Source organism: Arvicola amphibius, chromosome X (assembly GCF_903992535.2).
Source record: "Arvicola amphibius chromosome X, mArvAmp1.2, whole genome shotgun sequence".
In the NCBI taxonomy this organism is placed as follows: Eukaryota; Metazoa; Chordata; class Mammalia; order Rodentia; family Cricetidae; genus Arvicola; species Arvicola amphibius.
Window position 1 is genome coordinate 129,354,121 of NC_052065.1, and position 8,895 is coordinate 129,363,015.

The following is an 8,895-nucleotide window of genomic DNA, read 5'->3' on the forward strand; positions in this document are numbered from 1 at the left end:
TAAAATAAGATAAAAGGTGAGGAATTCATAAGATGATCTCTAAACTGCGAAGAAAACAAACCTTTATTTGAGGCAATTTCATTCGATTTCATCTGATTTGCAAGTCAGGAGAAGTGCCTTGTAGCACTTAAGAGTACAGGCATTGTAGGCAAACTGCCCAAATTTTAGTTTACAGTTCAGTCACTAATTACCTCGGTTGATTGTAGTCACTTTCTCAGTTCCTAGGCTTGCTTATGTTTAAAGCCGTGATAGTAAGAATTTCTAGCAGAAAGGTAATAAATGTGCCTTCTAATAAATATTATTTGAGTTATTTAGGTGGAGTGGAGACTATAGGACTGAGGACTAAGTATTCAAATTCTTACTTAGTCCAGTAAGAATGACGAGGTAGTTTATCATTAAAAGAAATCTGTGCATCCTCTAAAATACTCCATCTGGGTGACCTCTTTAACTTCAATTAAAATAATTTCTACGTGTACCAGAAGATCCGTCCTGAGGAGTGAGTGTGTGCCTGACCGGCTGGCCTGACGCCCTGAAAAGGGAACACAGGCACCCTTCAATCCCCTAAACTTTCTGGCCATTCAGTGGGGGCTTCTCCCCAGGTATTGCCTTTTTCTTCTTATCCCATCGCAGCTTCCCCCGAACACCCCTTTCCATCTGTGGGGTCATAGGATCCCCCAACTCAACCTGCTTTGGGGCTGAGTGTCTGGAGACAAAGTGGTGAGTGCAACTGCTGCAGGAGTTTATTTGTTCCACTGAGCCTGCACCCAGCAAGCCTGACCTTTTGTCTGAAAGGTCCCTGGCCAACAAGTTGCCCTGCTCCTGTAACAGAAGTTCTGTTCTGAGGTGTAAGTGAGTGGCCAACCCAACCGGCCAGCTGGACACCCTGGGAATGGAGCACAGGTACCCTCCAATCCCCTAAACTTCCTGGCCATTCAGCGGGGAATCTTCATGGCTACTGCATTTCTTTATATATCCCATCCCAGAATTGACACCCAAGCACTTCTTTCCTTCTGTGGGGTCCTTAGATCCACCACCACAGCCTATTTCAGGGTGGAGAGGACCTGAGAGACAACTCCAGTGCTGAGGGGACCTAAGAGGGGACAGACCAAGAAAAACCCCCAAGTACACAGGTAGCCACAGCAAAGATTGGACCAAGCCACCAAGACTCTCCTTACAGAATTTGAAGGAAGAGATGGGCAGGTGCCAATGCAAGAATTCCTCCAAAAATCTGAAAAGCAACATGATAAAACCAGAATCCAGCAAACATACAACACGAAGACTTGAACACCCTAATCCAGAAGAAGTAGAAGAAATAGACTTTAAAGGTAACATTATGAAAGTATTAGACACCATTAAAAAGGATTTGGAAAAACTCCTTTAAAGAAATGGATGAGAAGACTAACAAAAAGTTAGAAGATATGAATAAATCCCTCAAAGATACCCAAGAAAAAGCAATCAAATGGGTAACAGAAACAGTTCAAGACTTGAAAACTGAAATGGAGGCAATGAAGAAAACACAAACAGAGAGATGCCAGGATATGGACAATCTGTGTAAACAAACAGGAACTACAGAGACAAGTATAACCAACAGAATATAAGACATAAAAGAAAGAATATCAGACACTGAAGATACTATAGAGGAAAAAACCTCATTGATCAAAAAAAAAAAACCAGTAAATCCAACAAATTTTTAACACAAAACATTCAGGAAATCTGGGACACCATGAAAAGACCAAACCTAAGAATAATAGGGGTAGAAGAAGGAAAAGAATTACAGCTCAGAGGCCCAGAAAATATATTCAACAAAATTATAGAAGAAAACTTTCCCAACCTAAAGAAGGATATTCCTATGAAGGTACAAGAAGCATTCAGAACACCAAATAGACTGGATCAAAAAAAATCTCCTTGCCATATAATAATCAAAACATAAAACATACAGAATAAAGAAAGAATATTAAGAGCTGCAAAGGAAAAATGTCAAGGACCATATAAAGGTAAACCTATCAGAATTACAACTGACTTCTCAATGGGAACCATGAAAGCCAGAAGGTCTTGGATAGATGTGCTACAGACACTAAGAGAACATGGATGCAAGCCCAGATTATTATACCTAGCAAAGCTTGCATTCACCATCGATAGAGAAAAAAAGATATTTCAGGATAAAAACAAATTTAAACAATACATAGTCACAAACCCAGCCTGAGAGAAAGTAATATAAGGAACCCAACAACACTCACAATAACTCAGACATCTAACAACCCTTCACCAGCACATCTCAAAGAAGGGAAACACACAACTTCTACCATCAATCAATCAATCAATAAATAAATAAATAAATAACCAGAGTTAACAACCACTGGTCACTAATATCATTTAATATCAATGGACTCAATTTACCTATAAAAAGGCACAGGTTAAAAGAATGGATGTAAAAAGAGGATCTGCTGTTTACAAGAAACACACCTCAACCACAAAGACAGATATTACCTCAGAGTAAAGGGCTGGGAAAAGTTTTTTCAATAAAACAGACCTAAGCTACAAGCGCGTGTGGCTATACAAATATCTAACAAAACTGACTTCAAACTAAAATCAATCAGAAGAGATGGAGATGGATACTTTATACTCATAACAGGAACAATTCATCAGGTTAAACTCTCAATCCTGAATATCAATGCCCCTAATATAAAAGCACCCACATATGTAAAAGAAACATTACTAGAACTCAAAGCACACATCAAACCACACACACTAATAGTAGGAGATTTCAACATTCCTCTCTCACCAATGGACAGGTCAACCAGACAGAAACCTAACAGAGAAATAAGAGAACTAACAGAGGTGATGAATCAAATGGACTTAACAGACATCTATAGAACATTCCACCAAAATAGAAAAGAATATACATTCTTCTCAGCATCTCATGGAACCTTCTCAAAAACTGATCACATACTCGGTAACAAAGCCAACTTCCACAGATACAAACACATCTTAGTAACCACCTGTGTCTTTTCAGATCACCATGGAATAAAGCTAGAATTTAACAACAATTCTAACCCCAGAAAGCCTAAAAACTCATGGAAACTGAACAGTCAATTACTGAATCACCCCTGGGTCAAGGAAGAAATAAAGAGAGAAAATAAGTCTTCCTTGAATTCAACAAAAATAAAGACACAACATACCCAAACCTATGAAACACTAGAAATGCAGTGCTAAAAGGAAAGCTCATAGCACTAAGTGCCCACATTAAAAAAAAACAAAACAGAGAAAGCTCACATTAGAGACTGAACAGCACAGCTGAAAGCTCTAGAAAAGAAAGAAGCAAATTCACCAAGGAGGTGTAGAAGATTGGAAATAATCAAACTGAAGTCTGAAATCAACAAAATAGAAACAGAAAAAAAAAATCCAAAGAATCAATGAAACAAAGAGCTGGTTCTTTGAGAAAATCAACAAGATTGACAAACCCCTATCCAAATGAATCAAGAGGCAGAGAGAGAACACACAAATTAACAAGATCAGAAATGAAAAGGGAAATATAATAACAGACACTGAGGGAATTCAGAGAATCATTAGGTCTTACTACAAAAGCCTATATGCCACAAAGTTGGAAAATATAAAAGAAATGGACTTGTTTTTAGATAAATACCATATAACAAAATTAAATCAAGACCAGGTGAACAATTTAAGTAAACCTATAAGTTGTGAGGAAATAGAAGTTGTCATTGAAAAAACCTCCCAACCATAAAGAACCCAGGACCAGATGGGTTTAATGCAGAATTTTACCAGATCATCCAAGAAGAGCTAATACTTATACTCCTTAATGTGTTTCACATAATAGATTGCCAAACTCTTTTTATGAAGCTACAGTTACACTGATACCAAAACCACACAAAGACTTAACTAAGAGAGAGAATTACAGACCAATCTCACTCATGAACATCGATGCAAAAATTCTCAATGTAATACTGGCAAACCGAATCCAAGAACACATCAAAAAATTATCCATTATGATCAAGTAGGCTTCATCCCAGAGATGCAGGGCTGGTTCAACATATGAAAATCTATCAATGTAATCCATCATATATATAAACCAAAAGAAAAAAAAAAACACATGATCATTTCATTAGATGCTGAAAAACATTTGACAAAATTCAACACCCCTTTATGATAAAAGTCTTGGAGAGGTTAGGGATACGAGGACAATATGTAAATATAATAAAAGCAATATTCAGCAAACCAACAGCTAATATCAAATTAAATGGAGAGAAATTCAAAGCCATTCCACTAATATCGGGAATAAGACAAGGCTGTTTACTCTCACCATATCTTTTCAACATAGTGTTTGAAGTTCTAGCAATAGCAATGAGACAACATAAGGACATCAAAGGGATTCGAATCTGAAAGGAAGAAGTCAAACTTTCATTACTTGCAGATGATATGATAGTGTACATCAGTGACCCCAAAACTCTACCAAAGAACTCCTACAGCTGATAAACACCATAGTAATGTGGCAGGATACAAGATCAGCTCAAAAAAAATCAGCAGCCCTTCTATACACAAATAACAAAGAAGCAGAGAGGGAAATAAGAGAAAATTCATCTTTTATAATAGCCACAAATAGGATAAAGTATCTTGGGGTAACTCTAACCAAGGAAGTGAAAAATCTATTTGACAAGAACTTTAAGGCATTGAAGAAAGAAATTGAAGAGGACACCAGAAAATGGAAGGATCTCCCTTGCTCTTGGATTGGGAGGATCAACATAGTAAAAATGGCAATTCTACCAAAGGTAATCTATAAATTCAGCACAATCACCATCAAAATCCCCACAAAATTCTTCACAGATCTTGAGAGAACAATAATCAAATTTATTTGGAAAAACAAAAAACCTAGGATAGCCAAAACAATCCTATACAATAAAGGAACTTCTGGAGGCATTACCATCCCTGACTTCAAACTCTATTACAAAGCTACAGTATTGAAAACAGCTTGGTATTGGCATAAAAATAGAGAAGTCGACCAATGGAATCGAATAGAAGACCTGGATATTAACCCACAAACCTATGAACACCTGATTTTTGATAAAGGAGCTAAAAGAATACAATGGAAGAAAGACAGCATTTTTAACAAATTGTCCTGGCATAACTGGATGTCAACATGTAGAAGAATGAAAATAGATCCATATCTCTCACTGTGTACAAAACTCAAGTCCAAATGGATTAAAGACCTCAATATCAATCTGAACACACTGAACCTGATAGAAGAGAAAGTGGGAGGTAGACTGCAACACATGGACACAGGAGACCACTGACTATGTATAACACCAGTAGCACAGATAATAAGAACAACAATGAATAAATGGGACCTCCTAAAACTGAGAAGCTTCTGTAAAGCAAAGGACACTGTCATTAAGACAAAAAGGCATCCTACTGAATGGGAGAAGATCTTCACCAACCCCACATCAGACAAAGGTCTGATCTCCAAATTATAAAAAAAAAAAAACTCAAGAAACTAGACATTAAAATTCTAAATAACCCAATTAAAAATGGGTTACTGAACTGAACAGAGAATTCTAAACAGAAGAAGTTCAAATGGCCAAAAGAACCTTACGGTCACGTTCAATCTCCTTATTGATCAGAGAAATGCAAATCAAAACAACTTTGAGATACCATCTTACACCTGTCAGAATGGCTAAAATAAAAAACACCAATCATAGCCTTTGCTGGAGAGGTTGTGGATTAAGCAGAACACTTATCCATTGCTGGTGTGATTGCAAACTTGTACAACCACTTTGGAAATCAGTGTGGAGGTTTCTTATGAAATTGGGAATCAACCTACCTCAGAATCTGGCAATTCCACTCTTGGGAATATATCCAAGGGATGCCCAGCCACATTACAAAAGCATTTGTTCAACTATTTTCATAGCAGCATTATTTGTAATAGCCAAAACCTGGAAACAACCTTGATGTTCCTCAATGGAAGAATGGATAAAGAAAGTGTGGAATATATACACATTAGTGTACTACTCGGCAGTAAATAAACAATGACATCTTGAATTTTGCACGCAAATGGATGGAAATAGAAAACACTATCCTGAGTGAGATAACCCAGACCGAAAAATTAAATGTGATATGTACTCACTCATTAGTGGTCTCTAGCCATAAACAAATGACATTAAGCCTATAGTTCACAAGCCTAGAGAAGCCAAATAACAAGGTGAACCCAAAGAAAAACATATATAGATCCTCCTGGAAATTAGAAGCAAACAAGATCGCCAGGCAAAAGTTGGGAGCATGGGGGTGGGGTAGGGCTGTGGTTGGGGGAAGGGGAGGGGTGAGAGGGAAGCCAGAACAGAAAGACTGGGGAGAGCTTGGGGAGTGGGAGGGTGGAGACGGAAGAAGGGTGGCTATAGGAATAGAGAAGAAGATATCTACATTAAGGGAGCCATATTAGGGTTGCCAAGAGACTTGGCTCTAGGAGGAATTCCAGGTGTCTATGGGGATGTCCCCAGCTAGGTCCTTGCGCAGCAGAGGAGAGGGTTCCTAAACTGTCCTTGCCCCACTATCACACTGATGATTATTTCGAATATCACCATAGAATCTTCATCCAGCGGTGGATGGAAATAGAGACAGAGACCCTCATCAGAGCAATAGACTGAGCTCCCAAGGTCCAGTTTAAGGGCAGAAGGAGGGAGAAGAAGAGCAAGGAAGTCAGGCCTGCAAGGGGTTGGTCTACTAACTGAGGCAGAGTGCCTTTTCTAATGGGAGCTCGCCAAATCCAGCTGGCCTGGGACTGAAGGAGCATGTTATCAAACTGCACTCTCTGAATGAGGCTGACAATGGGGGCTAACTCAGAAGCCATTGATAAAGGCACTGGGACTTGTTTTTATGGCATGTTCTGGCTTTTTGGGACCTTAGTCTATATGTATGCACAGCTTCCTAGGTGAGTAGGGTAGCGGAAGGGGAATGGGAAGAGAGGAGGAAGGATAAATTTTTGAATGGAAAAATAAAAGAAATAAAAAATAATAATAATTCCTACCCATAGACCCATCTAAATTGATACCCCTGTTCTTGAAACTCTCCTAAATTCAAGTACAATGCTTAAGAGATTCTCTGCATCATTTCTCACTCGTAATTCCATGTAATCTTTAAATATATAGTGCTTAGAATGACACCTTTTCCTCCCTCTGGATCCTGGATTAGAGCCTCACCACTTAACACAGAAAAGCCTTCAGTTATTATTCACCCACACCTTTGACCAAACAGGGACTTTGTTATTTCCAAACACCTTTTCTCCTTACCATTTTTCCGTGCCTACCTCATCCCACATTTTCTTTCAGCATGGCAGGAAAAAAAATAGATTGAAAATATCTTACAATTGTTCAGTATTTGCCTCTCAAAGCCATAGAAACAAAGTGGGATGTGTAGAGGCTATAGGTATCAGTTCTAACAATATTTAATTCTATGTTATTTTGGCAAAGTTATTGAGTCTTTGATTCTCAATTGAAGCATCTGTAAAACAATTCATTTTGTTTTATTTTTAAAAATTCAAATAAGCACACCCTCTTAATTTATTTGTTTTATAGAATTTGTTTTGTATAGATAAATAAATTATATATGTAATATATCATATGTACTTATATAAATATGATCTGCTTAGTCTGTTTAATCTTGCTTTATATGATTTCAGGGATGACTACTTGGCATTTGATAAGCAAATAGGGGTTTCATCTGTTTGGAATACAAATTCTTCCTCTCTCAGCATTCCTTACTTGCCTGTATTTCTTTGTGTAGTGGTGAGGTGCCTTTAAATTTCCCCCTTACATTTTGAAGATCTTTTGCTTTTGTTTATGTTCAGGTCTTATTTAGGCAAACATTTTGTTGGAAATATCATCCTAAGTGAGATTTTTCTGACATTTCTTTTTTTGAAGCACAGTCTTACAGGAGAGTTCCAAGTCTTCTGGTTCTGTAATATAATTGGACATCAAGCCTCTTAAAAAGAATCAAGAACATTCTTAAACCTAGACGACTACCTAGAGCAAGTGAGGTCATGGAACTTAGAGCAGCACCCTAATTGTAATATATATATATATATATATATATATATATATATATATATATATATATATATCCTTTAACATTTAACCCACAGATAAAGGCAGCACTTATCTCTCCTTTTTTTAAAAAAAAAGGTTTTATTTTTTATTTTTTATTTTGACATTTTTATTAATGCCTATAAAAATGATAAATATCTGGTCTCTGTGAAGAACTCTTTCCTGGCACTGCTCCTTCCCAGCGGCCTTCTTGCCAGTAGCCATATTGTGTCTCCTCTTCTTCAGCACACTCTGTAGGTCTCTGAGCCAGTCCCTCACCCTCAGTCTTCTCATTTATGAATCAAATTCATTTTCTATTCAATGCTTAGAGGGAGCGTATTTTTTTCTGTTCCACGAAGAGAACTTTTTTTGTTCACAATTGGATCATAATGCAGAAGAGTCAGCTTTTCTTGAAGTCAACTTTTCTTGTGGTTGAAGGAGAAACCTGTCCCAGCTTATCTCATCAACCTCACCAGAATGGTTTTTGACTTGCTCTAGGCAAAGGATGCGACAGAAAGCAGCATGGCTGCGGCCCCAGTACTCTAGCCCAGGTTGACCTCAGAAAAGGTTTTCTTTGCAACAGGAGGTTATTGCAGAAAAACACAACTGGCCAAAATACAGAACAACTGAGTGTGGGGTTCCCAAATCCAATGAATACATCCATAACACAACTCACATACCTAAAATAATGAAATAATGATCTTAATAGATATTAGGGTTATGTATTAACTTGAGTGTAACAGAACTTCAAGGTGTTCACAAAATGGAAGCATATTTTTTACATCATCTGAATTTGACAAAAAGAATT

At 37.5% G+C, this 8,895-nt stretch overlaps 1 pseudogene; it reads right to left on the minus strand.

The window, feature by feature from the left end:
• Positions 1 to 8,412: 8,412 nt before the first annotated feature.
• LOC119804535 lies at positions 8,413 to 8,611 on the minus strand (annotated as a pseudogene).
• Between the last annotated feature and the right edge of the window lie 284 nt (positions 8,612 to 8,895).